The 8,298-nt window shown below is 37.0% G+C and overlaps 1 protein-coding gene across 1 annotated transcript in view; it reads right to left on the bottom strand.

Annotated features, from left to right (window-relative positions):
* Window positions 1-5,380: 5,380 nt before the first annotated feature.
* EPB41L2 (erythrocyte membrane protein band 4.1 like 2) overlaps window positions 5,381-8,298 on the bottom strand; it is a 275,854-nt gene continuing 272,936 nt past the window's right edge. The window contains exon 22 of the mRNA XM_082633264.1: window positions 5,381-5,791. The gene's annotated coding sequence lies outside the window, so the exon portion shown is untranslated. The remainder of the gene's footprint in view (window positions 5,792-8,298) is intronic.

Raw genomic sequence — 8,298 nt, 5'->3', positions numbered from 1 at the left:
GCCCCATTTATCTATTTTTAATCCTGTAAATACTCAGTCTTTTTGTATTAGAAGGACTACTAGAACAGACATCTGAATGGATAGGAAAAGAGGTTCAGGACTTGTATTAAGCCATTAGTTCTGAAATAAGCAACACCCCCAGGCAGTAGTCTCATCAGAAGGAGGCTGATGAGTGGGGGGGCTGCCCCCTACCCTTACTTCTCTATCCATTCAGAAGCTGCCATTTCTCCATTCAATAAGATATAAAGTAGGGGGAGACAGGTTGATACCTGGGAGGGATAGTTCCCACAAATGCTGTACTTCAGACGGAAGCAGAAAGTTTGCTATTAGTATATGCAAATTTTCTTCTGTTTTATTTGCTCAGAGTACCAAATTGAAAGGAAAAAAATTCCCATCTCAGCACCCTGGAACTATATGAATATGCCCAAACCTGGAAATTGGGTTGGAAGATGCACACGTGGACTTGGCCCCCAGCTATGGATCTGAGGGGGGGAGTTCTGCTTGCATCCAAGGAGACTATGAGTCACACCTAGGGGAATCCACTCACTTGCAGATGGACACTGAATCTAGAGTTCTCTCTTGTTCTAAGGGTTAATTTAAAAGCCTGCATGAAGGGTTCATCCTCAAGATTCAGAATGAAACTAAACTTTTAAAAACACATACTTCATGAACCAAACAGTTTCCAAATTGTTTGATACCCTTGGTAGACTGCAAAAATATTCTGCCTCTATTATATATTTTAAAAAGAGGGCTTCCCTGGTGGCGCAGTGGTTGAGAGTCCGCCTGCCGATGCAGGGGACGCGGGTTCGTGCCCCGGTCTGGGAGGATTCCATATGCCGCGGAGCGGCTGGGCCCGTGAGCCATGGCCGCTGGGCCTGTGCGTCCGGAGCCTGTGCTCCGCAATGGGAGAGGCCACAACAGTGAGAGGCCCGCGTACCGCAAAAAAAAAAAAAAAAAAAAAAAAAGAACCAAAAGTCATAGGAACCAGTTGATATTAAAACAAAATTAGAAGTAAATGAAAAAGGAGATAACTAAGATAATAAAGAACTACAAGGAAACAAAATTAAGATAGAATGGCTAGGGTCTGTATGTATGTGTTTTCCCCCAAATTCCTATGTTGAAATCCTAATCCCCAAGGTTTTAGGAGGTGGGGCCTTTGGGAGGTGATTAGGTCATGAGGGTGGGGCCCTCATGGGTGGGATTAGTGCTCTTATATAAGTTATCCCACTGAGCTCCCTTGCTCCATCTGCCATGTGAGAACACAATAAAAAGTCCATGACCCAGAAAAGGGTCCTCACCCGACCATGCTGGCACCATGATCTCAGACTTACAGCCTCCAGAACTGTGAACAATAAATTTCTGTTGTTTATAAACCTCCAAGTCTGGTATTTTGTTATAGTAGCCCGGATGGGCTAAGACAGAACTAAAATGTACCTTTTTGGCAGCAAAAAGCAAAATGTACACAACAGAAAAGTGAATCAGTGATATGGAGAACAAACTTAAGTTCTCCTCAATTGCAAAACAAAAAGAGAAAGAGGTTTTTAAAAATTAGAGGATAATAGTTATTTAGAACATAAAAATGAAACGTCCTTAAGGATTATGTCTGTGTTCCTGAGAAGGAAACAAGAAAACAACTTTATTAAAAGCAGTAAAGGCACAATGAAGGAATTTCTTTTGAAATTGATAAAATACCTGAATGTGAAGGTTACAGGAGTTTACTGAGATACAGGATAGTATTACATCCTGAGTAAAACTTTCAATTACTGCCATGTAATTAGACCAAAATGTTTGTGATCCTCAGTCTTTACCATATACATTCAGCTGTTGCTTTACTTGTAATGTTCAAGTATTCATTTTGGACTGTGATGGATCCCAAGCCAAATGTTCCTCCTTCTCTAGTTCATCAGGGATTCACTGCAAAATCCCCTTCTCAATCTTGACATAAATTCTATCAATCAATAAGTGAAATATTGCAGTCAAAAAGACCAGTCCAGGGAGGTCATCCTTTTCTAGAAAAATGATTCTTCTTAAACTTCTGTCTCACTATGACTCGGAGAACCCACTCCAGCCAGAGGCCACTGGCATAAGCAATGCTTATATTAGAAACACAGCATATTAAGCTGTTCAGCTGAGGGTTGGTGAGCGTATCATATCTGGACATGAGGGCACATGTGCCTTATGTGCCCACTGCATAATATTCTTGTTGCACATATAGTCTCATGGTATATAAATCCCTGATGAATACTTTGGGATTTAAAGGCAAGCCAGTTCTTTAGTTTCAATATCAAAATCCAAATGAGAGTTAATGGACCAAGATTGAAAAATAAAGGGAAAAAAAATCTACAAAAGATCAAGCAGAAATTACCCATTATTTACAAATATACAAAAAGACTGACTTAAAATGTCTCCCCAGCAAGACCAGTTGGCAAAAGACATTGGAGCAATGTCTATGGAATTTAAGAGGAAAAGAATATGAACAAAGAATGTCCAGAAAGACAGTCTCAGGTATGAAAATGCCCAGAAAGCCTACACCTGGGTTCTGGGGGAAAAAAACCAAACAACTTAATAGAGTGCTCCAACCAAGATGAATCAAAAATTTTAAAACTTTATAATAGCCCAGCTTTATAAAGGTCTCTTGAGACTTAACTTATTTAGTTACAATTCCAAACTTGGAAATGCAATTGGATATGTGTTCTTAGAAGTATTCAATAGCCTGGGGACAAATCTTTATACAGTTAGACTTTCTCAAGTATTTCTCCTTTGCTTCTGGGTTGTTGGGCTTCTTCCCATAATTCTAGAAAATGTGTTTCTTGAGACCCATTCTTCACCCCAGAGTTCAGCTGGAATCCTTTGTTTGCCATATTTAATGATCATTTGAAAGACTACTTGACAAAGTTGGGGTCCAGCATTGCTAACAGTGGCTAAATGATTTCCTGCAGTTATGACACTGACTGGGAGAAACCCATAATGGGAAGTTTCTTCTCTCCAAACTCTGTCTCCTCTCCCCTCAACACATAATCAGAATTTCCTGGAAATAAGTGGGAACTATTTTCATTGCCAAGTAAACTGAAAACTTATTTTCAATATTTTAATTCATTTTTGATGACCTGACTCATTAAGTTTTTCTATGAAAGATAAATAAACCTATTATCTGTCACTACCCCCCCTGCACAGCATCTTCCACCAAAGTTCTGTGATATTCCTCTGCTCATTATGCCATAAAAAATTACTATTTATTGTGTATTTTTCTTTCTTTCAGTGTTACCTGTATCTTTATTAACATTAGCCTCATCCATGATTTATATAACAATCCATTATTCATTATTAGTGTGCACTTTTAAATATACACAAATATGCAAAGAAAAAATATTATAATTAGAAGTAAACTATTGATCGTTGTTATCCCTGGGTGGGATTTGAGATTATTTTTATCTTCTTCTTTTTTTTATTTTCCAAATGTTCACTAATGTTACTACATTGCCTTCATAATCAGAAAGAGATGTTTTAAAACCAATTTATACAATTTATATGTCATATGATCCCAATTATTTCTGAATATAAACAAATATCTGGGCCCAAATACACAAATATAATATTAAAAGCTATTATCTCTGGGTAATGGATTATGGGTAGTCTTTCCCTCTTGTGTATTTAATTTTTTTTTCTATAATGATAAACTATTTTATTATAGAAAAGGCTATCCTTATAAAACTCAAGGGTACAGAATGGCTTTGAGGAACATGTATTCACTCATACCATAAAATATTTATTGTGTTTTATTTCTGTTTCACACTTAGAATTTAATAGACTGCAAGACACTCTACAGATAAGCCACCTGGTGCCCAACTAGCTATAATAAAACAGGCAGAAGCAGAGAGGTGACATATCAGGACTGTTTTGTCACGCTGCATATGTCACAAGAGAGCAAGCACTGCTTTAATTACTAGTCATTTGAATTTCCGATAGATATTATGGCAAAATTTAAATCTTGTTAATTTACTCTGGCAGCTTGACAAGGGGCTCATTTACAATCCTTTGAGGGAATTGCAAATTTCCCATGCTTCGATTTGGGGTGAGGTAGCATTACTCATACAAGAGCATGTGGTGGAACTAAAGGTTGAACATTACTCAGAATATATTTTTAACCCATCAGAAGCCTAAGTCATGATTTTTAATGTTTGGAAGAAATGGTACAGGAAAAAAAATCAGTTACAAGCTTATAAAAATTCAAACATGGTCCAACACTGATATTTATAACTTTTTAAATCTAAAATTTTATCATTGGAATATTCTCATAGAACTATAAGATAAATGCTAAGTTATACAGACCCCTCCCAAAAATCTTCCAAAATTCTTTTGACTAATATCTTGAGCAGTGTAGTTTCTTTAAAAAAAAAAAAATTACGCTTTTCCAATTTTAGAACTTAAACCCCACAAACACAGAAATTTTCCCTTTCCTCATTTTTACCTCTATCCAAGCCCCCCACTTCAATGTCATGAACATTTGGAATGCTAAATGAACTCTGTATCTCAGGAGTGGGGCAGAGGTGAGGCCCAGGCCAAGTTAAAGAAAAAAAAATATGAAAAGATTCAAATGCAATTTGTGGTTGCTTTGAGAACAGTGAAGACTTTTCATTCATAGAAGAGACTTAAAGCTTCCAGGTTTTGACTTAGAATCTTCTTCACACAGGCCAAATGTCAAAAGGGACTTGAGTTAATATTTATAAAGCGTGTATATTCATCTCAAGGGGAAAACTTTCAAAGCAAAAGACGATACAGATATTTTTCTTTTTCAAAATGCAAATTCATCTTTTTCCTGGCTTTTATGTTCATGGATGGTTAGTACCTGATTCTTTCCTTAAAAATCAATAAAGCACAAGTTCATAGGATGATAAAAGTAGGCAATAAATTTAGAATGATCGTATTTCTACCTTTAAGTTTTTGGATCACAAGAAAATCAACCCATTAAACCTAAGATCAGCAGAAGAATTAGCTCAGTACCTAAATATATGTTGGAACAAGATATTAGCTGATCAGAGAGTTTTCAACTTGATCATCACTCTCTCTGATTTCCAGGCACCTCTTGATGTAGTAAACTGTGTGCACACACAGTAAATTATTCAAAATCGATGACCGGCATATGGGAATAAATATGGATTGGTGCATTACTTTTGTTCATTTCTTCTTCTGAGTCTCTTATCTCAGTGGACTTTCATCTAACCTAGGAAGACAAAGCTAAGAAAGTATCGACCTTTAGCTTCTTAATAAGTAACGGAAAAGCAAAGACAAATGCAATTAAATAATACATTTTCATTGTTTAGACATCAATATTCTCATGTGATCAACTTGAAATATGCAAAGTTTAACTTTAATCTGCCAGCTTTGAAATTTGTTGTAGGTTTTAAAGAATGCCTTTTACTTTATTTTATTTTACTTTGGTATTTGGGGTCCTTGATTTAACAGCAGTTACCCAATTGCCACCTTGTTTCTTTGATGCTGTAAATGCCCTGGTCTGAAGACTCAGCCCTCTTTTCTCTAACTCCTGAGACTTGCAAAGTCCTTGCCGTCAGGCATCTTTTCATCTTCTCACTGAACATCAGTCTCAATTGGGGAGTTCAATACTGTGTAATACAAAAGAGTCAATTAGTTGTTATTGGTATGGACACTTAATGCTTCAGCAACCCAGATGCGTGAAATGATTTCCCCCATATCCCCCAGCGGCTGCAGATCGAGGGATTGAACACAGCCTCTCTAATGCTGACAGCAATACTATTTCCTCTTTGATGTAGATCTGTGATAAAAACAAAAACAGAAACAAAACAAGTCTTATGCAGAAACTGAAAAAAAAGCCCCTACACAAATGCAAAGAGAGCTCTAATAAAATTAAGGGCGACCATTTATTAAGCTGGCATTGCTCTAACACCTTTGATGGATTGAATGGATGCATTGTAATCCACACAGCAACCTTCTAAGAGAGCATCTATGCTTATCTCCATTCCACACATGAGGAGAACAAGGCACTGAACACACTGTTCAGTTGCACACAGCTAAAAAGGCAGCATCAAGAGCCTGGATTCCAAACCAGATCTGGCCCAGACCCCATCCTCTGAACCACTGAATACATGACCTTTCCATGACTGGCCTTATACAAACATTTTTTTTTTAATGTAAAGTCATACATTGTCAATGTTTCCTGAATCCCAAATGAAAACACATACCTGGTTAAGTGACTTTTTTTAATTTCTGGATTTGCTTGAATAAAAATGAGTTTACTTATATTTTTAAAAGCCATAAAAACTAAGTTGTTCAGTTACATGTTTAATGAATCACCTTAACATGAAATGAATCAAGTAACATGAAAAGTTAAATGTCTGGCTGCCAGAGTCCAATGAAGGCATAAATTTGTAAATTAAAATATATGTCAGCAATCTAGCCCTAAATTTTGTTCACGGTTGACCTTCTTTCCTTTTTTTGAAAAAAAATAGGTCAAGCATGTTATCAGCGGGCATGTCTAAGTTTAAAGCATCTCAATTCATTTGCCCCCTTTCTATTAGACCCCATTAAGTGCTAACCTCTTCATTATCCATCATTTTCTTTGCCCTTGGCTTAGTCACTTAATGGCTCTGATCCTTAGTACCTGTAGGGTTGTGGAACAGCTTTGAGATAATGTGTGTGAAGGGCTCAGATTGTACCTGCATATAACAAATCTCAGTTATTATCAATGTTGTCATTTTCATGATTAATAATGCTTCTCTCTAGATGATGTGTGGAATTTGTCTGCTCTGTTTGCCTCCCTTCTTACTTCTCCTGGCATCTGCACCTCCCACTCCCTTTCTCTGAGGGATTCTTCCCAGCTCTGTAGGGTTTGGAGGGGTTGTCAGTCACAATACCCACCCATGCTGGCTACAAGGGTGGGCTATGATTCATAGTGATCCAGTTGAAGGCTTACTTGGAATTCCCAAATGGGAGCTGAAGCCAAGTTCTTCTTTTACTTTGAATTAAAAGCTCTAAGAATGTAACTACAAAGCTGTCTAGGGTCACATTCATGTGACATACCTGTAAAGGAGCCAGGGAGAATCTGAAGCCAATTCATGGGCAGCTAAGCAAAGGAAAAATATACCTGAGTCCAGTTTGACCCTCAACCTTCCAGGTACAATAATCAGTATTGCCCTATTTATATTCGGTTTTCAGAAACTTGCAATTGAAAAACTCCTGGCCGAATATGTTATTCATGCCTTCACTCACTCTTTCTTGCATGTATTCATCAGATGTTTATTAGATGTCTACCACATGTTGGATTTAAATGGAAAAATCATATACCCTGTTCATTTTTAATTTATATTTATATATTTATTTATATTTATATAAATATTTTAAATTAATTAATTTAATTAAATTAAAATATTTTAAATAAATATATTGTTTATATTTATATATTTATAAGAAACTGAGCAGTTGGACAGTTTTCAGAGGAAAATTACAATTCTGGGTCTGTTTGAATTTTTTTAAGGTCTTAGGCTTTAGGGATGGTTTATAGCTTTCTGAAGCAGGGCTCTGAGCCTCAGTTCTATGTTGAAAGTAGGACCCTGAAGGCCAGGCTACCCTATCTCTCCTTTTTTAAAAATCTGAGTCCAAAAGTAATATATATTATTTTTTAGAATACAGAAAGTACAGGAAAACACAAATAAGAAAATAAAAACCATCTATAAACTAACCACCAAGAAGTAACCTCTGTTAATATATTGGTATATCTGTTTCCAGTAAGGAAATGTTTGCTCATCTTGTGAACAAATTCATGGGTCAGTATGTTGGCAGTATTTTGACCCATCAAGATATTCTATTCATTTTCTTCCCTCTCCTGTCACAATGAAATTAGATGGCTGTTTAGGGTATAATAAAAATGCTTCAACTTGATAATCAGAGCAGCAGTTAGCTGTGCCTTCCCATTAGGGAACCAAGTCCTGCCTAACTGACAACCGTCCGCGGTCAGTTGGCTGTCTTCAGCAGGAGATAATTAGAAAAGCTGCCTGAATGAGAAAGAGGATTCGGGCGGCGAAGCATGAACTGGATGACACATGTGAAAAATTGTCCATCCTGGGAGGCCAAAGAGGAGGCAGCAGAAACCTGGAACATCTAAGTTTTGAGACTTAATGACAGCTCCAGCATCCTCTCCCCACATACAAAGAACACCAGTAGACCCGTTAGTCTGCCCATAAATGAGCTCCATAGAAACTGAGCCATTAGTTTTCTCATAGAATTTAAGGTCACCCAGTCCTGGCTGATGTTTTGACAAACTCT

The sequence above is a fragment of the Mesoplodon mirus genome, assembly GCF_964341445.2.
Source record: "Mesoplodon mirus genome assembly, chromosome: 10".
Classification (NCBI taxonomy): Eukaryota; Metazoa; Chordata; class Mammalia; order Artiodactyla; family Ziphiidae; genus Mesoplodon; species Mesoplodon mirus.
Note: the sequence above shows the minus strand (reverse complement) of the source record. Positions and strands in the feature narration are given on the sequence as shown.